Source organism: Phascolarctos cinereus, unplaced genomic scaffold (assembly GCF_003287225.1).
Source record: "Phascolarctos cinereus isolate Bilbo 61053 unplaced genomic scaffold, phaCin_HiC Scaffold_9;HRSCAF=440, whole genome shotgun sequence".
NCBI classification, from domain to species: domain Eukaryota; kingdom Metazoa; phylum Chordata; class Mammalia; order Diprotodontia; family Phascolarctidae; genus Phascolarctos; species Phascolarctos cinereus.
The window spans coordinates 197,836,208-197,861,048 of NW_027556402.1; the positions used below are offsets into that span (position 1 = coordinate 197,836,208).

Below are 24,841 nucleotides of genomic sequence, written 5' to 3' on the forward strand. Positions count from 1 at the left end.
TTCCTTCCCTTGTACCTTTCCCTGATGACATTGTTTACTTTGGTTCTTGTTTGTATTTCATAGTGTTTAGTTTTAGGGCTAGATACATCAGAGCCTGCTCACATCCATCCTCCACATTGCCCTCTGATTGCTACTCATTTTTTTACTTCTTAGGGAATGTAATCCTCTGTGACACAGAGCCATATAACAACACTGGCAAAATATTGGTATTAAAAAGATGAACCCTCTTTTTCTGGAAGAAGTTTCAGGTCACTAAAGGAGTTTTTCAATTTCGTAAAGGCCAGCTAGCCTGTTCTCTTTTAATTATGGGCCCACCTCATTTTACATCTGCATTTTGCTTCTAGATAGGGGCATGTTCGTGTCTGGACAATAAGTATTCTTCATCCAGCTTTTTTTTTCCATGTAGATGATTAGGCTAAACTCTTCAATGGTTACAAATGTCTTCAGGGAGGTTTTTGGTTTGATGAGTGAATGCAGAAGCATTTTAAAGTGCTTCCCCTATGCTTGCCTTTGTGCTAAGTGCTCAAGATACAAACAAGCAATGCAGCCCTAGCTATCAAAGAGTTTACATTCTACTAAGGGAAGAAAACACATATGGAGACTAGACATGGAAAATGGTGGTGGTGGTGGGGCTCACCTATCAGGACCCCCGGGGCAGAATTCCAACTTCTGAGTTCTGGTGGGAGTTTTCATTAAAGAAGGATTCTTAACTTGGGATCCATGGATAGATCAGGAAGTCCATGAACTTGGACAGGGAAAAATGTGCATTTATATTCATTTCCTTTTTTATTCTACTTTATTTTATGCATTTCGAAACATTCTGAGGAGAAATCCTGGGGCGTCACCAAACTGCCAGAAGGGGTTCATGACACAAAAAAAGAACTCTTGTTTTAAACTTTAAAGTACATGGGTTCCTGCTGTTTTTCCCCATACACAAATGTTCTTTTTATACAACGTGGATACAAGGTGAGTTTGGAGGTCTGGAGCTACTAATAGTTGAAGGGATCAGGAAAGGCTTCATGTAGAAGGTAACACTCGATTTGAGCTTTGAAAGAACATGAAATCCTAAGACCTATAGGCAAGAGGGGAGTGTGTGCAAAGGCATATGAAGGCAGGAAATGGAATGATGTGTTTGAAGAACAATAAGAAGGTTAGTTTGACTGGACCATAGAGTTAATGAAGGGGAATAACAAATAATAAGGCTGGAAAGGTAGACTGGGTTCAAGTGTAAAGGGCTTTAAAAGCTAAACAGAGGAGTTTGTATTTGATTCTAGAGGCAATAAACATGATTAGCTTTTTAAGAAATCTAGCAATGAACTTATTAGGCAGTAACTTTGGAATTTTAAAGCTGTGATGAGCCATATGCTAAGCATACAAAGCAAAAAACATTTTACACATTTGCATATCTTGAGTGACAAAATTCAAATGTTCATACTCAGTTGCCTCTCTATCTACCCCTACATAAAAAATTAACTGATTCTGAAAGTATTGAATTAGCCTAGGGCATGTTTAATGCAAAATATACAATGACTTATCTGTTAGTATTTACCATTGTGGTGAAGTTGTTCAGTCATGTCCAACTTTTAGTGACCCTGTGGAGAGTAGCGCCCAATACTGTTCACAGGGTTTTCTTAGCATATATACTGGAGTGGTTTGCCATTTTTCTTCTCCTTAAAGCAAACAGAGGTTAGGACTTGTCCAAGGTCACACAGCTAGTCACTGAGGCCAAATTTAAACTCAGGTCTTTCTGACTCCAGCCCACTGCTCTATTCACCAAACTACCTAATTGCCTTGAGAATTTGCTGTTAGAGATATGTAATAAGCATTTTATTTGTAATATCTTTTTCTTTTGAAATGCTTGGTTTATTTTCCTCTGTGAAAGTAAAATCAAAAGAGGAAAACTGGCTTGAGAGGGCAAAGGTTTTCAAGACTGTGGAAACCCATAGTTTAATTTGTGGTATAGATGGAGAAATTACTTTAAAGGATATATAGACATTGACCAAAAGCTTAAGTAGTTTAGACTGTACCTCGAAAGGTTTTTTGAATTATTTTTCCCAAAACTTATTTTGGGAAAACAGTATACAATAATCATACCTTTTTAGGGACAGTGAAGGCCTGACCAATTTAGTGAATTCAAGGTATGTATGGGCATTTTCAATTTTATTTTCCAGTGTCACATTTGTTAACAAAGGTAGACTGAGGTGTAGAGTTTTGAGCATTATCAGTTTATCAGTAGAGCAAGAATCTACTAACAAAGTGGGTCAGTGGCTAACTCAAAAATGCCAGAGACCAAGAGGAGGGGAGGCAGTTTGTTTTTATAAGCCTAAAACAAAGGACAAAACTTGGTAGGCAGGGAAACACTCTGATTGGTTACCGGGGTGACAGCATCCTAGGAGAAGAGACAATATGATTGGCTGGAAGTGGGGAATATGGGGTTAGTAACCAACCATCCCTTCTTGTGGCCAAGGAATGTTGATTGATTGAGTTCTTCAGCCTGCAAGGTTTGTTGGTGGGACAGAGATAACAGATTCTTGGTGCCTATCTGCATCCTACAAGGTTTCTTAGTGAGATAACAGATCCTGTTTAATTGTACATTGGTATGCAAGGTTTCCCCTTAGGTTCCCCTTAAGGATAATTAGAGATTATATATTTCCTAGAATTATATTAGGCTCACTAACAGCATAGAGATAACAACAGATGTCCAGGAATTCTACCAGGACACCTTAAGGGTATAAAAGATAACAAGTTTCTTCTAATCAAACAACTTTTATAGGGAAACAACTTTTAAACCTTAACTCAGAATCAAAGGCTGAACTTTTAAACCTATGTATTTCTGAACTTAATGTAGAGACGAAGAGGCTTGGTATGGAGAGTTATACAAAATGCAGAAAAGAATTGATTAGAGAATAAAACCAAGTTAAAAATAGCACAAAATTAATTTAGTTTTCTCAGTTCTCTGCTTTAATTCTTGGGAGGCCATACCTCCCATGAATCACTTAGCTCAATTAAGGTTACAAATCAAGGTATAATAAAAATCACTTAAATCTATCACCCCATGATGCTTAGTAGAACTGAAGCAATGATTGAAGAAGTGCTGTGAAAAAGAGGCTATAATTTCTGCTTGTTGTAATGCTGTAGCCCTAATATATGGGAATAGGAAGTAAAGAAATTTAATCCCAGATATTCTGTTTTAATAGGACTAACTTGAGAGAGGGTGGCCCCAAAACCATCAGGCCTAATCTTATAACAATTCATCCCATGGTCTTTGAGACCATCCATAACCAGGGTATTGAAAAATGCCATTGAGGGCAGCCGTCTTTGGTAAGTAGGCCTTACAGAAATGTTGGGAATCTGTAAGGATGTAGAGGGCCACAGGCTGTTCATGAGGTTTCACTGATGGGCAGAGGCCCCTCTGGGTGCTGATCTATGAGCAAAGGTCGCCTGGTTCAGTGCTCCATTATATGGATCTTTAACAATCTTTAACTCCCTTAGTTACTGTATGGTCATTTGGCAGTTTATCTGTGATTGGAGTCAGATAAGTGCACAGGATGTGCATGCACTGTCCTTAGCACAGCATGAGCTCTACGTCATTGTAACTTGAGAAGAAGTTCCTGTTAACTTTACTATGTAAGTGAATGCTTTGTTAAAATTAAATGGAGTTGCTTCCGTCTTGTCTCCCGCCTCATCAGTGCGCATTCGAGATAGAAGTTTAAGCTGGTCTTATCCTTTCAAGGTTAATATAGGATCCTTGCTCTTGTGGTGAGCTGAGTCAGCCGCATGACAAATTGGCGCCCCACGTTGGGCTAAAACTCAGTTCATTTCCCCTTAATTTGTGGGCGCAATATTTTACATTTACTGAGAGCTGTTATTTAATCCCGCCTCTGTTTGTGCTTTTTCTATCCACAAAACTGACAAAATACAAAATGAAATCTAATGAACTTGTTTGGGTTCCTTAAAATTCACCTGTTTTTATTATTGCAAAGAAGTCAAGAAAATTAACGATGCTTTATGACTTCCTAGCCTTTGATAGTTATTGATTTAAAAGATTGCTTTTTTACTATTCCAACGTCCAAGTTACAATGACGTGGAGCTCATGCTGTGCTAAGGACAGTGCATGCACATCCTGTGCACTTATCTGACTCCAATCACAGATAAACTGCTAAATGACCATACAGTAACTAAGGGAGTTAAAGATTGTTAAAGATCCATATAATGGAGCACCGAACCAGGCGACCTTTGCTCATAGATCAGCACCCGAAAGGGGCCTCTGCCCATCAGTGAGACCTCATGAACAGCCTGTGGCCCTCTACATCCTTACAGATCCCCAACACAGAAACAGTGGTGCATGGGGAAGGAATGAGAGGGAAGGGTGAACATTCAGTACCTTTCCTGGTAATTCATTCCTAATGTCCTTTTCATCAGCGCATCATATCTTAGGGCTCAGATGTCTAATGCTGTCATCTGATTTCTGAAAACATCTGCTCCTTTCGGGCATTCTGGAATGGGCATGTTCTCAGAGCAGCTTTGAAGGCAAGGGTGTTTTCTAGAGGATCTAATTCTCTGGTTCAGGTTACTTGTAGAGATTTTTTTTTTCGTGAAACAGACCTCAATACAATTTGGTACACCCTCCTGAATTTGGTTTCCCAATAACTAGCTCAAGCTTCAATAGCTCATAATTCACCCAAAATTTCAGAGAATTTAAGTTTTTACCTCTCACATGCTGTTACCTAATCCTTGTACCAGATATGGACACTGCTATCAACAGGCTAAAGGGAGAATTCTAAAAAGAAATCTCTGAGGGCCCGACATGTAAGATGAACCCTTCTGGTAAAGATTACTGTTTACCAAAGTGTATGAGTATATACACACACACACACACACACACACACACACACATACGAACTAGAGTGCATAAGAGGAAAACCTTCAGTTTTAAATTAAGCTTTAAAAAGTAAATCTTCTACTTCATTCAATTTTGAAAGAAAACAAATTCACATTGTATCTTTATCTTACATCTTTATGTAAGAATAGTATCACTATATCATCTTGAAAGAAAACCCATTCTTATACATGAATGAATGGTTCTTAAAGGGGTGACAGGCTCAAAAATTCTTTTTATTTAGTTGATTAGAGAATTGATATGCCCTACTGGCATCTTAATGTTTTTAATAAGAGCCAGCAGTAACTTAAATGGCATACTGGCCACCTGCTCTGACAGAGAAACTTGTTATAAAAGGGGAAAAAAAGAGGTACTTAGTTATAGCAGGGAGAAAATGCTCCACTAACTCTGTATGACTCTCATGAGTTACTTGACAGCCAGTCATGTAGGCAAGTGTCTCATTATTATTCACAGAGTATGGAAGATAGGCTTATAATTGACTGAATGGGAAATTATCTTGTTTAGGAAACTGAGTCAAGAGGATCCTACCTTAGCCCATACTAAGATCATCCCCTTAACCTTTCCCAGGGACAGATATTCGCCTGTAGCAGTTGCCAGACTGAAGCACATTTCCTTGAATACCTTATTGTTGATGATTTCAGATTTTCATACCTGGCATCAAAACTCAGAGTAATGTCAAGTTACACTCCAACAACCTTTTACCTTGAATAACAAAATCTCAGAGTGAGTAGCATGATGGCTGACTCCAATACATTAACAGATATAATTTTATAAGAGTTGTGTAGTAATCCAAGAAAATAAAAATAAACACTCTTTAAGTTTCCTCACTGTGGCTTGGGTGCTAATACTCAGCAATTTCACAACTTTCAATCACTAAGGCTGTGGTAAGCAAAGCTGAGAATCTCTGCAGGCAAGGGCAACCTGAAGAGATGCATGTAACACAATTTTAACAGCAGGGTTTTATTTCTGTTCAGATATCAGAAATCTCAGGGACACAATAGGAATATAATAACAATAAGAGCATGACACAAATCCCATAACAAGTTTAGATGACAGCAGTGTAGATAAATGTATTTCCAAATCATCCTTTATAGAAAATCATTCATTCCATCGCAGTTGATTTTTAAAGTTCACAATCCTCATAATCTGGAAAAGCATTAGTGCAAAACACATTTCATTAAAGACACAACCAGCGCAACAAGAAGGTAACATACACACGGGACAACGGGGGGGGGGTGATGAGAGGGTAGATGTTCCTACTTATCCCTTTGGACTGGGAGACAGAGTTGACAAGGATTGGTCATAAGTTCTGACTACTTTTCCTAATAGGAAGATATGCTTTGTTGTAAATGAAGTCACATAAGATAAACGAATCTCCTGTTAAAATTACTGGGAAATATGTATAAGGCTCTACTGGTTTAAATTCACAACTGTTATTGTTAGGTCAGCTCAAAATATGCTAGGTTAAATATCATAAGCCATTGTTGTTAAACTTTCTCACTCTGGTATTGTAGGTGGAGGGTTGGTAAGGTATTATCATTTTTGGCCCAGGCAAAAGGCTCTAACTAGTTACCCTAATAGGGGAATACATTTCACCTTAAATTAATTTTAAGGTAAATGTTAATCAAATAAAATCACTTCTGGTTTTACAGTCACAAATGATGCCATTTAAAACCTCAATTTACATAGGACCATTAGATACCAGCACTTTTAAACCCAAAGCCTATTGTTATCAATTTGACTTATTTTCAAAGATTCCTGGCGGCATTTTTTACATTCCTATAAAACTTTTCTTTATTCTCATTTAAATCATTCAAAGAGCTGAGTCTATTCCTTTGTGTTCTTTTTAAAATTACTTTATTTTGATTTATCAACAATCACTTCCATAAGCTTTTGACTTTTAAATTTTCTCCCCTTCCCTCCCCACCTCCCTTTCCAAGACGGCACACAATCTGATATAGGCTATACATATACATTCCTGTTAAACATATTTTCACATTAGTGATGTTGTAAGTAAGAATTAGAACCAATAGGAGGAACCACCAGAAAAAGGAAACAAAACTCAACAGAAGAAATAGCAAATAGTATGCTTCAATCTGCATTCAAACTCCATAGTTCTTTCTTTGGATGTGGATAGCATTTTCCATCATGAGACTTTTGGAGATGTTTTGCAATCTAAGAAGTGCTATGTTTATCAAAGTTAATCATCACACAATATGGCTGTTACTGTGTACAACGTTCTCCTGGTTCTGCTCACTTCACTCGGCATCAGTCCATACAAGTCTTTCCAGGTTTTTCTGAAGTCAGCCTGTTCATCATTTCTCATAGCACAATAGTATTCCATTACATTCATATACCACAACTTGCTTAGCCATTTCCCAATTGATGGGCATCCTCTCGATTTCCAATTCTTTGCCACCACAAAAAGAGCTGCTATAAATATTTTTGTACATGTGGGTCCTTTGTATGATCTCTTTGGGATATAGCCCTAGAAGTGCTATTTCTGGGTCAAAGGGTATGTATGTACATTTTGATAGCCCTTTGGGCATAGTTCCAAATTGCTCTCCAGAATGGTTGGATCATTTCACAACTCCACCAACAATGCATTAGTGTTCCAGTTTTCCCACATCTTCTCCAACACCCATCATTTTCTTGTTTTGTCATCTTGGCCAATCTGATAGGTATGATGTGGTACCTCAGAGTCATTTTGATGTACATTTCTCTAATCAATAGTGATTTAGAGCATTTTTTCATATGACTATAGATGGCTTTAATTTCTTCATCTGAGAATTGTCTGTTCATGTCCTTTGACCATTTATCAGTTGGGGAATATCTTGTGTTCTTATAAATTTGTCTTAATTCTCTATATATTTTAGAAATGAGGCCCTTATCAGAGAGACTGGTTGCAAAAATTCTTTCCCAATTTTCTACCCTCCTTCTAATCTTAGTTGCATTGGCTTTGTTTGTGCAAAACTTTTCAATTTAATGTAATCAAAATTATCCATTTTGCTTTTCACAATGTTCTCTATCTCCTGTTTGGTCATGAATTCTTCTGTTCTCCATAAATCTGATAGGTAAACTATTCCTTGCTCTCTCAGTTTGCTTACTCAGCCGTTATATCTAAATCATGAACCCATTTTTACTTTATTTTGGTGTATGGTGTGAGATTTTGATCAGTGCCTAGTTTCTGTCATGCTCTTTTCCAGTTTTCCCAGAATTTTTTTTTGGGAGGTGGGGCTGGGCAATGGGGTTAAGTGACTTGCCCAGGGTCACACAGCTAGTAAGTGTTATGTGTCTGAGGCCAGCTTTGAACTCAGGTCCTCCTGCATCCAGGGCCAGTGCTCTGTCCACTGTACCATCTAGCTGTCCCTAATGGTTTTTTTCAGAGATTGAGTTCTTATCCCAGAAGCTGGGATCTTTGGGTTTATCAAATAATAGATTGCTGTATTCATTGAGTACTGTTTCTTACATACTTAACCTGTTTCACTGATTCACCACTCTATTTCTTAGCCAGTACCAAGCAGTTTTGATGATTGCTGCTTTATAATACAATTTAAGATCTTGAATGGCTAGGTCACCTTCCCCTGCATTTCTTTCATTAGTTCCTTTGACATTCTGGACTTTTTGTTCTTCCAAATGAATCTGGTTATTATTTTTTCTAACTCTATAAAATAATTTTTTGGTAGTTTGATTGGTATGGCACTGAATAAATAAATTAGCTTAGGTAGAATTGTCATTTTTATTATATTAGTTCGGCCTACCCATGAACAGCTGGTGTTTTTCCAATTATTTAGATCTGACTTTATTTGTGTGAAAAGTATTTTGTAATTGTGTTCATATAGTTCCTGGGTTGTTTTGGGAGATAGATTCCTAAATATTTTATAATATCTACAGTAAGTTTAAATGGAATTTCTCTTTCTGTCTCTTGGTGTTGGGCTTTGTTGGCAATGTATAGAAATGCCAATGATTTATGTGGGTTTATTTGATAGCCTGCAACTTTGCTAAAGTTGTATATTATTTCATGTAGTTTTTTACTTGATTTTCTAGGATCCTCTAAGTATATCATCATGTCATCTGCAAAGAGCAATAAGTTTGTTTCTTCTTTGCCTATTCTAATACCTTCAATTTCTTTTTCTTCTCTTATTGCTAAAGCTAATGTTTCCAGTACAATATTGAACAAAATGGTGATATCCTTGTTTCACCCCGATTTTATTGGAAATGCTTCTAGCTTGTCCCCATTACATATGATGCTTGTTGAAGGTTTTAGGTAGATGTTATTTATTATTTTAAGGAAGAGTCCATTTATACCTATGCTCTCTAGTGTTTTTAATAGGAATAGGTGTTGTATTTTGTGAGAAGCTTTTTCTGCATCTATTGAGATGATCATGTGGTTTCTGTTGGTTTTGTTGTTGATATGCTCAATGATGCTGATAGTTTTCCTAATATTGAACCAGCCCCACATTCCTGGTATAAATTGTATCCCGTCATAGTGTATTATTCTTCCTTTGTGTTCTTAACGTAGCCTTACTGTATACTTCAAGAGGGTGGCCTCACATTACCCAGAGGCATTTCCCATTTTTTGCAGTATTAACCTTGGGAAGAAGGGGGTTTTTAAGGACAGAGTACTGCCCTTCTAAAATTGCTAACAGGAAAAATTTTCTTAATTCCCTCCTAATTTCCCAATCATATCCTAGATTATTAATAAAATTAATTTTACTGAACTTTTACTTTGCATTTTCAGTACTCATCAGTTGTTGTTCAGTCATGCCTGACTCTTCATAATTCCATGGATTTTATTGGCAGATACTGCAGTGGTTTGCCATTTCTTTCTCCAGTGGTTTAGGGCAAAACAGAGCTTAAGCAACTTGCCCAGGGTCACACAGCTAGTAAGTATCTGAGGCTGGATTTGAACTCAGGTTTTTTCCGCTTCCAGGTCCAACACTATATCCACTGAACCATCTAACTGCCTTATCAGTTAATTATATTAAAAATTAATCTTTTAATCAATTATGTTCAGTGTCAACTGGCTCATGTAGTTAATAAAACAATGTTGTGCTTCAGATCTGAGTTGCACAATTTTACCCTAGTTAAATCAGTTGACTGATAAAAATTCTGACATAAAATGGTAGAAAATCACCACTAAGCTTAAAAGTGCTATTGCAACAAACAGTGCTAGAGAGGCTAACACCATGTATTAGCTTTTTAACACCACATAACCCCTTTAGGCCTAACATATGCAGTATCTAGATTCTGGAAAGTGGAAAGTGGATTAGCTTTTAATCACTCTTTCCCCCCAAAGTGACAAGTTTATTGTTTTAGAGAGGGAAGAGGAAAAAAAAGCTTTGCAAGCTTTGCAAGCATCAGTAAAAAGAGGATTGGAACTGCAAATAGCTCTTGAGTATCAGTGAATTTTCAGGAACTGTTGGCAGCTTAAATGTATCTGGCTCTTAAGAATTGCCTCTGTGAAGAGAGAAGACTTGTGACCGACTTAAAAGTAAGTAAACTTTCCATTTGCAGGAATGTTTTATGAACTTAATTGTTTAAGTAAACCAGAGACAAAGCAATAAACTTGTCACTCTCTGGGGAAAATATGATTAAAAGCTGATCCACTTTCCACATTTCAGAATCTAGATAGAGTTTTCTCTGTAGATTCAACATTCCCCAGATAATGGTCTTTACTGTGCAAATCAAGAGAATTGAATTTTTCAATTCATAACAACATTTCTTAGACAGTTGTTTTATAACATGCATGTTTAAATATTAATATTTGACATTCTAAATTGATTGCATTCAAAATCAATATAGAGAAATCTTGATCAATGTATACTTTAAGGACAAAAATTTAATTTTGCAGTTTTTAAACACATTGCTCTGATGTAAAATATTGGGTGGCAACATGAAAATTAAGCTCAATAGAAGTAATCTATATCTGATGTTCCGCAGGGCTAGTTTTATCTTAAGGGCTGCATTCAATTCCTCATATCCTTTTTCTTTGTACAATACCTATGCCACAAATATTTTCACCACTTTTTTTTTTATAGTTCTTAATAATGTGACCTTCTTTCAGACAGTAGAAACATCTAGCTTGGGCCCTAAGCTTAAATTTTTCTTTCTCCTTATCTTTTCCCTTATAGTCATGCTGGGCTGTATTATTTTACTCATGAGTTCCTTTCTCATGTTAAAAAAATGTTTCTTTACTTCTGGTTGAGACTGATTGTCAAAGCAAAATAATAATTTGAGGGTCATGTGGATCACTTGAATTTAGACCTGCTTAATGCTTAGCATCTTTGCACAACCTATTTTTTTTTTAAAGCAGTTAGGAGGTTCTTCTAGAAATTGAAAAATACTCCAAGCTCTGGGATGGACAGCACAAGTGTCCAAAATCTACAAAATTTAGTTTCAGTACCCAATTAAATATGGATGGATACATAATATCTAATGTCTAAAATAAATTTTACTTAAGCTACATAAAAGTAAGGATTAAGTTTTACTGACCCTCAGGTTGCTCCTTGATTTAAACAAACTTCTCTCATTTAGGGGTCAAGAAGAAACTGTCTTTGAAATCTTACTGAAGCCGACTTCCGGCGGCCTGACACTTTTAAAACTAGCATTTAAAAAAAAAACTCCTCACTCCCTAAAACAACAAAAGCAGTCTGTATGTAATCTTTTCCTTCCCTGAAACAAACTCCACAATGTTGAGGTACCACGGAGGCATAACATCCACAAATGCAGTCAGTTCGTGGCCAGTTGATGTTTAAGGCTGATTATGTTCTATGCTTTTGCGTATGCATGCTTTCCACAAGCACAAGAAAAGTTAGTTTACTCTGTCCCAACACAGAAACCCAAAAAGATAGACACACACAAAGACACCGAAGCACAAATCAACAGGCACAAGACTGATATTTTGTAGGGCATCTTGCTAAGGCTATGAATATGAGGATTTAACACTGGTGTTGGTTTGAGGCTTCAGTAGAAGTCTCTATTTTTCCTTTATGAATTTGACCTCTCCTTCTCTAGTAAGGGAACTTTTGAGTTTGGAAAAGTTAAAAAGATCTTTAGTCCAATTTCCAATTAAGATGTTTGGGTGGCTAACAGGGATATAGTCTCTGAGAATGACTTTCTAAGGTCTTAGTTGTTTTTCAGGAGTCCCTCCCTGAGGTTCAGAGTGGCCCAGTCACAGGCCAGGTCCTGGTTCATAAATCTGATAAAGTTTCAGTAGTCCCTAATAGGAGTCCTTCTGATAGTTCATGGGATTCAAGCTGGTGGCCAGTTTTAGTGCCAGAATGGGTACTCAGTTGATGGGGAAGGAAAAAGGATTGCCCAGGCATGTTAGTGCCTTTTTAAAGTTGTTTTTTAGTTATATCCGCTTCTCTGTGACCCCATTTGGGGTTTTCTTGGCAAAGATACTGGAGTGGTTTGCCAGGTACTTCTCCAGCTCATTTTGCAGATGAGGAAACTGAGGCAGACAGGGTTGAGTGATTTGCCCAGAGTCACATAGCTAATAAGTGTCTGAGGCCGGATTTGAACTTATGAAGATGAGTCTTCCAGACTCAAGGCCCAGTGCTGTATTATATACATTGGTATTTGTCTGAACAGTGACAGAGTATAATAACATGATGTTCCTAAGGCACTAATGAACAATTTTATATATCATTTAGACATGTGCCATTTACTGTCAAGATCACTGTATGGCACCCTGAAAAGTAGTCCTATCCAAACAAATTAGCACCACTCTGGAAATTATATTTGTTGAATGTCTGCCTAGAACTTTTTCATCCGGTCTCATTTTTTTTTTTGCATCATAGAGGTTAGAAGATCTATTGGCTCATGGATTTAAAGCCAGAGGGACCTTGTGAGGTCGTCTAGTCCAAAATCTTTATTTTACAGACGTGAAAACTGAAGGCAAGAAAGATTGTGATTTGCCCAGTCCGTAGGAATCAAAGTCCAGGCTATGATCTTGTATATGTATTTTTTTTCCTTTGCCACTGGAGACTCTAAGAACATTGAAACAACCCTTGGGGCATGAGTGGAAAAGCTTGGGAAATATACAACTGCTCTGAGAATTGGATTGGAACCAGCTTTGGAGATCTAGAATCCTCTAGGACGTGGTTGCTAAATGCCAGAGTGTTGAAAGGAAGATTAAAAACAAACCGTGGAAATTGAACCAAACTGAAGAAGATAACACTTAGGACAAATTCATGACGTAATTGAGTCTGCCCTGAAGACTGATCTTGGCCGCGTGTGCTAGAGGCCCAAGAGAGGATCTGAATTAAACAAGAGCCTGATGGTCCTGGTCAAGAGGTTTTGAGCCCTAGCACAAACTCCAGAATGGACCTGAACCAGACCCAGGATTGCATAAGGATTAAGATGCTGGGGCTGGGGTCAGGAAGTAAATGTCAGGTTGTGCCTTTAAAAAAAGAGTATGGTGGGGCTTGTATCCTCTAGTTGGCAACATGACTTGTGTGACAGTCCTTTTGATATACATTATCCTGGCTTAACAATTACATTTCTCTTATGCCTCTGCTTGTTGTATATAATACAGATGTAAGCCAGTCTCAGAACAGGTTTGATCGTATGACGCCTTGCCTGAGAAGCTCCACAGTGCTCCCTCTGGCTTCTGCCAGTTGACATTGTCAGGCTTATTTCCCTTCTTACACGCTGTGTTCCAGCCAAACTGGCCAGCTTTCTGGCTTCTTCCTCCCTCTTCCCTCCATGCTTTTTCCCTAGGCTGCCTTCCATTACCTTTTTCCTCACCTTTCTCTCCATAGAGCCCCCGACTTTCTTTCAAGGCTCTACTTAAATACTGTCTCCTACCTGAGGCCTTATCTGATTTTCCCGGTTGCTAGTGCCTCTCTGTTACTTAGTATTTGTTTTTGTCAGATGGTCATTAAATATTTATTAAGTATCTATGGTGTACCAGGCTCGTCCTAAGTGCTGGAGATTAAAAAAAAAAAGGTAAATAACAGTCTCTGTCCTCAAGGAGTTTACAATCTAATGAGAGAAGATATCTTATAAAAAGAAGCTGAAAGGGGTGGAGGCAGAGGGCACACAGGTGCAAGGACATGATGTAGCCAGGAGTGCAGCTGGTGGGAAAGGGTGAATTGGATGTCCTGGCTGCCCTCCTTAAATGGAACATCTGGGAGGGGCCCTCCACTGTCAACCCTCCCCTCTTTTAGTTACTTGTTTGTGTGTATGTTTATATAAAGCACTTTGCAAACCCTAAAGTGTGATATAAAAATGGGAATTATTATTAGCTAAGATGATAATACAAGCTAATTTTTTTTGTATTTTTTGTCTTTGTATACCCAGCATCTAGCCCAGTACTTAGCACATAGTAGATTGATGAACAAATGCTTATTCAGTTGAACTGAATTAGTTTCTTTTTATCTGGCCTGCAGTAAAACCCCCTTCCTTGGTCTCTCTGTCTCTTCTCCCTACTAATTCGTTTTTCATACCTCACCTCTCACAGGTAAGCAGGTAATTTTAATCTTACTCCTGAGAAAAAACACCTTGCCCAATACAAGTAACCCATATTTCTAAAGCGCTTTAAGATTCACAAAGCACTTTCTTCATGACCCTGTGAAGTAGAGTGCAGGTGCTATTCTTTCTATTTTGGAAGAGGAAATGGAAGCTTAAATAAGTCAAGTGATTTGCCCAGGGTCACACAGCAATTTTGTGATTCCACATTTAGAACTCTTTCCACTTTACCACACTGCCCACAAAATGAAGTCCCAACTCCTGGGCCAGGCAATGTGGTGTAGGGAAACATACTGTCTGCTTTAAATTAGCATGCCCAGGTTCAGATCCCAGTTCTGACATTACTGACATTTGCTGTATTACTTTGGGCAAATTACTTAACCTTTCTGAGCTTTGGCTCTCATCTGTAATACAGAGGTGATAACCTAATAAACAGGGTTGTGAAAATTAAACAAGTACATTATCTGTACACACCCATATTCTAATTAATGTAGTGTGTTAGCTCACTTCAGGGCTTTGGCCAAATTAGACTGCTCTAAGTCTCCAGATCTTACTTTCCTTAAAGGTTCCCTTCAGGCACAATTTCTTCCATGAAGCTTTCTCTAACTTCCTTTCTAAGTAATCTTGATCTCTATTTGAATCTCCATTTATGCTTTGTTTGGTCCTCTCCTTGCACTTCAGTATGAAATTATTCAGACTACAAATTAAAATGTCTTAGCTTGTAAGCCACAAATGTTTAAATTTAATGCAATTAATATTGTACTAAAAGTACCTCATGCCACGATGAGCTGTAAATGGATATATAATCTAGGTATAAATGGTCACATTATAAACAAATTAAAGGAAGGAAGGAGTAGGTACCTTTTGAAATTATGGATAGAAGAGTTCTCCACCAAACAAAGGGTTGAAAGAATCATAGGAGGTAAAATGGATGATTTTGATTACAGAAAATTGAAAAGCTTTTCCACAAACAAAATTAGTGTGGTTAAAATGATAAAGAAAGCAGTTAAGTGGAGAAAAGAAATTGACAATCAATTTCTCTGGTAAAGGTCTGATATCATAACAACAAGAGCCTGTCTCCAGTAGACAAATGGTCAGAGGTAGCCAGGGGGTGCAGTGTGCTGTATATTGTACCATCTAACAACTTCTGTTAAAAAGATCCAGCAGAAAAGAGGAAAGAAAATTTAGAGATGAATTAGGGCTGATATTTGGCTCCAAATACTGGCTTTCCTGTTTAGAGTTACTTCTTTATATCCACCTTTTAATTTTCTAAGGACAGAATATGCATAAGTATGTTATAAAATGTAAAGTCATTAAGATGGTAGTATAAAGACGTACATGTGTATGACCTGTTAAGTAAAATGTAGTAGTATACATCGGTCCTAATTTAAACTGATTTAAAAATTTAAATTTTTACTGCCCTTTGTACTCTGTGTGTGTGTGTGTGTGTGTGTGTGTGTTTGTGTGTGTATGTGTGTTCCTTTTTTCATGTGTTATCTTAGCATAGGCCAGGGGTGGGAAACCTGTGGCCTCAGGGCCACATGTGGCCTTCTAGGTCCTCGACTGCCGCTTTTTGACTAAGTCCAAGTTTCACAGAACATATCTTTTTATTAAGCGGATTCATTCTGTGAAGTTTGGATTCAGTCAAAGGGCTACACTTGAAGACCTAGAGGGCCACATGTTGCCTTGAGGCTGCAGGTTTTCCACCCCTGACCTAAGCATATAGTTACTTACTCCCTTCAGGATTTTGGAGAATGAGTTTTTAATTGTGCAAATATATAAAGGACTTATATTTTTAAAAATTAATTAATTAATTTATTTTTAGTTTTCAACATTCACTTCCACAAGATTTTGAGTTCCAAATTTTTCCCCATCTCTCTCCTCCCCCCACCCTAAGATGGAGTACATTCTAAATACTCCTTTTTCCAATCTGCCATCCCTTCTATTCCCCCCTTCTCTTATACCCTTTTCCTTCTACTTTCCTGTAGGGCAGGATAGATTTCTATACCCCATTGCCTGTATATCTTATTTCCCAGTTGTATGTAACAAATTTTTTTAACATTTGTTTTTAAAACTTTAGGTTCCAAATTCCCTCCCTTTTTCCCTCCCCACCCACCCTCATTGAGAAGGCAAGCAACTCGATATAGGTTATACTTGTATAGTCATGCAAAACACTTCCATAATAGTCATGTTGTGGAAAACTAACTATATTTCCCACCATCCTATCCTGCCCCTCATTTCTGTTCTCTTTTTTGACCCTGTAAAGGACTTATTTTTAATACTTCCCAAAGAGAGTAACTTAATACATAGTGTTTATTTACTTTGCTTTAAAATTAATTTTTAAAATTCCCTTATTTGCTTTAGAAAAGAAAAAGATTATGTATTTGACCCAAGGTTAGCTGTCAATTGTTGAACTTCACCATATTTAGTTTATATAAAATTTGCAACTTCAAAGTGGACTACTACTGGTTATCTTATTGAATATAATACTGCCTTGCAATTTGTGAAGGAAAGGTGTAGAAGTTCAAAATGCTTTATATCAGCAATCTGGCCATTCTTTACATGGTAGAGTGCTTGTCTCTTTAAGAGAAGGAAAAAAAATCATAGATTAGTTGTGAGTAAGATAGGTTAAAGGGTTAGGTATTATACTCTGTGCTGCAGGTGGTATTATATGCAATACTTCTCAGACAGAGGAAGGAAAGAAATTATGGAGGAATTATAAAAGAAAAGTAACATAAAGACATACTGCATAGTAGCTTGAGGGGATCATAGGGTCAAGTGAAGGTGTTGGTTTTTTATTTTTTTAAAGAGGATAGAGGGGACCTGGGCATGTTTGTAGGTAAGGGGGAATAAGCTAGTAGGAAGCAAAAGACTGAAGATGAGAAAGGGAGGAAATTATCTGTGGAACAAACTCCTAGCAGAAACAAGGAGAGAAGTGGATCAAAAGTACCAATAAAGTTATTAGCCTTGATAAGGAGAAAAGCCACCTCTTTTTTGAAGGCTGGAGTAAAGGAAAAGGAGAGAACTCTTGATTGATGTTTTCTGTTGTTTCAGTAAAGTAGAAGGCAATATGTTCTGCTGAGAGGCAGGGAATGGAAATGTGATGCTGGGATCTTGAGAAGAGAGAATATTTGGAGAGCTGCTTTAGTAAGAATAATAGAGTGTATCAGAGAGTAGTAAAAGTATCGCAGAGCAATTATGGGGGCTCAGCTGAGATTACATAATGTGAACTTTTAATAAACTCAGCATATGTGCATGATTGCTGATAATGGTGTTTGATATTACAAGATCAGTAGTTAAGAAGGCAGATGGTGGGAATAATCCAGAATTTAGGATTATTAGATTATTAGAATGAGAATGGATAAAGGGTAGGGAATTCAGAGTAACAGAAAGCATTGTATATTGGACCTGTGAAGATGAAGAGTGGTTAAGGAGTAAGGTAGAAGGAAGCATGTAAGGTCAGAAGATTATGAACAGAGATCCAAGTTTGAGATCATGGAGGAGGCCTTTGAGTGATGATGAGAATTCTAAGGTTTGACTAGCGCTGAGGATATTGAGGTTGAGTGAAGATGTGGGTCATGAATATTGAAGTCTTAATGAACTGGGAGGTTGTGTTTGAGGGGCCTTCACCGCAGATGTTGAAGTTCCTAAGTATGAAAGCCGAGGGTAAAGGTGGAGAGAAGATACTGTAAGACAGGTTCCAAACTCCTAGGAGGGTGGCATAGAGGCTGATAGATTACAGCAACAAGGATATAGATGGAGGAGTGGATGCCAGTGGTATTGATGATAGAGTTAACCTCAAAGGAGGAGAGACTTCAGAGTGATAGTGGCCAAAGGGAAGGTCTAGAAATAATAGGGAAATGAAAGAAGTAGTCTTCTTGGACTGGTATGTGAGGCACTAGAAAAACCAACTACATTAGATAAGGTGGCCAAGGATGTGTTGTCTTCTGTAGAGAGAGCCAGGTTTCTCTGAGCTTCAGGAGGTAAGATGCTTCTGAGATGAAGAGATATGGAATGAACAGGATTTTGTTATAATAGATCTGGGAGTTCCAGAGGACAGTTTGAAAGGGAATGTGGAGAAATTGAGCTGAGATGAATTGGAATGAGTGCAGGGAAGAGGTAGGATGGGTAGGGGAAGGATTTTTCCCTCAGTTGACTGCAATCTAAAATGTAGGAATAAGGGGTCAGGAGATAGGTGTTTGCCAACTATAGGAATGTGTGAAAGGACTAGTTGATGAACCAGCCTGATCCCACAGGGTCCTATGATAATTAACCAACATGTGTCATTTCTAAACACTGGAGGTATAGAGGTAAGGGGTAGAGGCAGGTGGGCATTCTGGCCAGGCATTTAGGTAAGTATATAGCTAATGATTAAGACCTATGAACTCACATTATATAGTCTCATCTCAAGATGGCATGGATGAAGCATGCCCAGAAGACACCTCATATGTGAAGTACTCAGCTCCTAGTCTCTGAGAGTCTAGTGGTGCTATTTCTTTAGTTGGTACCTTTGGTTACTTGAAACTTCTTATCTCTGATGGTTTTGAGCTAGTATATTATCCGAGTTAACACAGAGTTAATTAATTGTTAACTCTTTTTTTATTTTTGCGTTTAGGAAGCAAGACTGTATCAGATAAGCATTTATTTTATTATTTTTAACATAAGTTTTTATAGATTTTTCTTTCACACCATCACTTTGCCCCAGCATCCTTTCCCCTGTCCTTCCCAGGGAACCATCCCACATAGAAATAATATTTTTAAAGACAAAAAGAAAAAAATGGAAAAATTTAGCTTGACTGATCAGCACATCAAAAAAAGTCTAAAAACATGTCCAATGTGAAACACTTGTGGACCTCCCACCTCTGCAAAGGGGTTGGGTGGCAGTGTTTTCTGGTATCTCTTTCAAGCCATGCTTATTCTTTATGATTTTTCAACATTCACTTTTAATTTTTTTGTTAGTTCTTTCTGTTTGTTGTCACTGAGTATATTGTTTTCTCGCCTCAGATAAGTATTTATACTTGAACCTCCTGTGTTCTCCTGTAAAATGATGTTGTTAATATTTTTGGAAAGTAGTTCAGACTTTGTATGCAACTAAGAATTCTACTGTAATTTAAAAAAGGAAGGCAGTTATTTGATGTTTCTATTTGGAAAAGGGAAGTAAGTAGTCAAGGTCTGTAGTCTTATTTTATATTTTGTAACCATGAAGTAGTTAAAGTTTAAGGGGGTTCAGACTTGTGTAAATATGCTGAAATAAAATGACAATAGCTTTCATTCTCTGGAGAAATGAAAAATAATTTATCTGATAGTTTATTCAATTAAGTCTAACAAAAAAAAATCTACTTCCAAGGAAGGAACAACAACAAAATCCTTTCTGTTTAGTCTGAATCTGAAAAGGACATTAAAGGCTGTTTGTTTGTTTTATTAATTGAAATTCTGGAATTGCCTATTTATGCACATATTATGTGTATATCTATGAAGCTGGGTTGTCCCATTATACTGGTACAAATAGTGCTAGGAATTTAAATTGTAGTATCATTAAAACATGGGAAAGGAACTTAACAAATGAATTTTTAAAAGGCTTATTTTTGTAGTAAAGTGATGAAAATGGATCTGTTATTATTTCTGTGGGTTATACTGGGAATTAAATCAGTTTAAAAAAAGAACAAAAGTGTTGATAAAGTAAGAGCCACCAGATGAAACACTAATTAGAGTGAGTTTTATAAAATGTTATGTTACTAAATTGTAGGCGGAAAAAGCAGATTTATCAATGGACCACTCACTAATATATCCTCACAAATGGAAATTTTTATTGCAGTTAGAGCAAATATTAGCTTTCATTAAATTATTATAGTATTACAGTTAACTCTGTTTTAGAGAAAAAAAACATAGTCTATAACTTTTTTGTAAAATCGATTTACTGAATTTTGATCCATTTCCTTCTATAGCTATTTATTTCTTACTCATTTAAAACAGATTTATACAAATAATCATAGAATATGATTAATTCTGTTGTTTCATTTATAGTAGAAAAACCAAAGCACACAACTACAAGTTGGGAAGCTATAGTTAAAAACAGGTTCCAGCTGTAAAAAGTAAAGGGACACGAATAAAATGCATATGTCATGGAGTCGTGCTTTTATTTTTCAAAACTAACATTACATATATTTTATTCACCTGTGTAACAAATGAAGACCAAAGTTTGGCCAAATCAAGTAAGGAACTTCCTTTTTGCTTTTAGGCTAGCATGAAAGATATTAATTCCTCGCTCATTTACCCTGATTTTTCTGAGAACTATATTTACTGAAATAAAAGCCTTTGGGAAAATGTGAATGTGTGAATGTTTAGTCTGCCCTCATTGACAAACAGCAGGTCTCAGTTTTTATTTATTTATTCATTCTTTTTTGTTTGTTTGTTTTTGGTGAGGCAATTGGGGTTGAGTGACTTGCCCAGAGCCACACAGCTAGTGAGTGCTATGTGTCTGAGGCTGGATTTGAACTCAGGTCCTCCTGACTCCAAGGCCGGTGCTCTATCCAGTGCGCCACATAGCTGCCCAAGTCTCAGTTTTTTAAAAAAATGATAATCTATAATATAGTTCTAACAAATCAATTTAATAACATTCCTAAGATGTCCTTTTAGTATATCCCAGCATGACTTATTGAGCCTACTATGTATCAAGCACTGTGGTTTTTTTTTTCATTTTTTTTTCTTTAGGCAATTGGGGTTAAGTGACTTGCCCAGGGTCATACAGCTAGTAAGTGTGAAGTGTTTGGTCTGAGGTCATATTTGAACTCAGGTCCTCCTGACTTCAGGGCCAGTGCTCTTTCCACTGTGCCACCTAGCTGCCCTGTATCAAGCACTATGGAAGATATATGAAGATGAATAATACACCTACAGGCACTAACCGAAATAAAAGGCTACAGTCCCTAAGGGACAGAGTTGTAAGAACCCTTCTACCTGGGGGAACAGGAAACCGGCATGGGAGAGGTAGCATCATGTTGGTTTTTGGAGACTGGGTTAGTATTTAAATAACAGTCAGGTGAGGGACATTCTAAAAAGATGGAATGCAATGAATGAAAATACAGATTCTTCCTGGTATAATGAGTGATCCAGTTTGACTGGAACTTAAGGTCCATGTAGGGGAATAGCAGTAAGTAAGGTTGGAAATATATTCTTGGACCAGATTCTGTAAGTAATCGAAAGCCTTTTAAGATTTTCGGAACATCAAATAAGATTTAAAGAGCTGGGCTTTAGGATCAGTTAAGTAGAGGTATTTTTGATTAAATGAACCTATGAAAAACTAGAAGTGGAGGAGACTACTTGTAAGGGTACTTTAAATAACACATGGTATATCTTCCAAGTAGAGCATAAGAAAGGACAGTTTCATTTTTGTCTTTGTGTCTCCAGTCCATGGCAAGAATCCTTGGCACATATAGCCACTTCATAAATGTTCATTGAATGGAATCGAATTGAAGTGGCAGTTGGGGACTGAACTTAGTTGTAGATAATAGGGTAGAAAAGGAGGGAGAGATTGATTATGTGACAAAATGTGAAAATAGAGTTGACAAGACATAGTTAAATAAATTGAGTATGTTGGGGGTCAGGGACGGAGGGAAGAGAGAGAGAGAGAGAGAGAGAGAGAGAGAGAGAGAGAGAGAGAGAGAGAGAGAGAGAGAGAGAAGAGAGAAAGAGAGAGATTATTGTGAAATTTTGAGCCAATAATATGACTTGAAAACTTGACTGGTGCCAATCCATAGGAGTTAGTTTGGAAGGGATGATAATTAGTTCTCTTTAAGACATGTCAGATTTGAGGTGCCAATTGGACAACCAGATGGTAATCAGAAATGGAGGATTGGAACTTGATTAGAGCTAGGAACATACATTTGGCAGTCAGTTACTTAAAGAACAAGAATTGAATCAGTTGAAAATGGATGATATTGCCAAAGGAAGAGGTTTGAAAACAGGATCTTGGGATAGTCCTACATTTAGGTGCTAGAAAGCACTAGAAATAGAAACTAAACAGTCAGAGGGAGGAGAACCAGGTTGGTACATTGTCACAGAAGCCTGGTCTTTCTGCCACCTCCGCTTAATTGCTCCTGTTTTCTGGAAGTCTGAAATGATTACATTATTTGAAGCTCCCTGTCTTATTGTGGTTGGCCCACTGAAGTTTGAGATATGGTAGTTCTTTGTCTAGTCTGTCATTCATTCTCTGTGAATATTTGTTTAGTAAAATTGTATTATGTAGAGTTTCCCCCCAAAAATTTTGTTTTAAACATTTTTTATTTAAAATTTTTAATTCCAAATTCTTTCCCTCTCTCCCACGTCTCTTTAACCCACTGAGAAGACAAGCAATATGATATCATTATGCATATGAAATCCCATGTAAAATATGTTTCCATATTAGCCATGTCACAAAAAGCAAGAAAAATAAAGAAAATGAAAAAATATGTATTTCAGTTTACAATGTAGAATTTCAGTGCTGGACAGTGGTTGGAAATATCCCAGTACCTTTTTTTTTTTTAGTAATTTCTTTTAATGGGGTTTAAATTTTGCTGTTGAAACTTATCCAAGGCTCTGGATATGATGTTTCAGGCAAGTCCATTTTATTTGTATACAAACAGTGATCTGTATAGGCCTTTAGTTTGCCATCGAGGTTACTGTCCTTTTTTGTTTGTTTTATTAATGTTTTTTTTTTACATATGTAGTAGAGATAATCTCTATCAGGGTATCTGCTGTATAGTTTGTTTATTGCCAGTAAAACTCAAGAAGGCTGTTTCTGAGACTTGGTTGGTCTGGGGGTCTAAATTTTGAACCATTTATAGGTTAATTTATAGATTATATTTATATTTATGTATTTATATTTATAAACTAATATATAGCTATTTATAGAAAAGGAGACCAATCCACATGGAGTCGGTGCCCCCTTAGACTTTAAAGATGACTCCCTGCCATTCCAGTCACCAAACCTCACTTACCAGAAACATTTCTATATGGAGATGCGGGAGACCTTGTCTACCTGAACTGAATCTTTTCCCCTCCCCACCCCCCAATGCTATAGCTAAGTAAACCTCCTCTTTTGTTGACTATGAGTGTCTCATTCTGTTCCGGTCTCAAACCTGAACTACCAGAACAGCTCGAATCAGGCATGGCTTGTACTGCTTTGAAGCAGAAGGCAGGATTGGATTTAAATAATGGCTCACATCGTGATTGAAGTGAGGGAGTGATGATTCAGTCCAGAAGATGGGACGTTTGGATGTCTGAACACTGCAATACGGCATCCTATGGCCCTGGACTCTCTGGTAGCACATGAAGAGTCCTGACAGTGGGACAGAGGCCCCACTGACCTGAAGGGGTTCCCTCGGTAGGTGCTGGGAGCCACAGAGTCACAGAATCGGAGAGTTGGAAGAAACTTCTGTGGCCATTTAGTTCAGTCCATGCATTAAAGCACTTCTTACTGTGACAGAACCAACAAGTGGTGGGCTGTCCTCCCTGTGTGTGAGGACCGTTCACCTCTGCAGGCAGGCCATTCAGCTTCAGGACAGCTTTGTTCATTAGGAAGGTTCGCCTGATATCAAGCCTACATGTGTCTCTCTGCAGCTTTCCTAGATTGCTCCTGCTTCTTCCCTCTGAGTCCAGCTCTAGCACTTCCTCCAGATGGCAGGCCTTCAGATACTTGAAGACAGTCATGTTGGCTCCTCTGAGATTTCTCTTCTCAAGGCTGGATATGTCTTATGCCTTCGCTAATCTTCGTATGACATGGGTTGAAGGTCCCTTTATGTTCTGGTCGCTCTTTTCTAGATACTCTTCAGATGATTAATGTCTTTCTTGAACCGTGATGTTCCTACTAATCATAATTCTTAAGATTCCATTTAGAAGGCAAAGAAATACAAGTGTTTCCTGGGGGCTAACAGGAAGGTAACATCATGTAAGACAGTTTTGGCCGTGTTTGAGGGGCTAGGGGCCAACTCAATGGCTATATGTACCAGGCTGCTGGAAATATGGGAATGGAGGTTTGGGAATGGGTAGAGGTGGAGATAGATATGCATTTCTGAGCCATATGCTTCTGAAGTTGTGGCAGAATGAGACAGCTGAGGGAGAGAGTATTGAGAGGCAAGATTGCTATGTTCTGAACCATGAGGGACATTTATGTTGAAAGAATTAGAAACCAGCCAAAGCCAAAGGTACTTCTGACCTTCCCATGCTTCTTATGTCTTCCTACCCTCCGTGTACTCTGTGATCCAGAGGCATTGATCTTCTTATTGTCCCTCATATAAAATACTATATATCTTCTGACAGAGAAGCAGGAGGAAAGCCATGGAAATACAAGCAGACATTCAGAACAAGGGGGTAGATCACAACATCCGATGGCATAAAAAATGTCAAGGAAGAAGAGGACAGACAAAAAGCCACTGAAGTATAGTGGCCTTGGAGAAAGCAGTTTCAGTAGAAACCCAGTTGAAAGACTTA

At 37.6% G+C, this 24,841-nt stretch overlaps 1 protein-coding gene across 2 annotated transcripts in view; it reads left to right on the forward strand.

Annotated features, from left to right (window-relative positions):
- ZFYVE28 (zinc finger FYVE-type containing 28) overlaps positions 1-24,841 on the forward strand; it is a 214,067-nt gene that overhangs the window by 17,817 nt on the left and 171,409 nt on the right. The window lies entirely within an intron of this gene.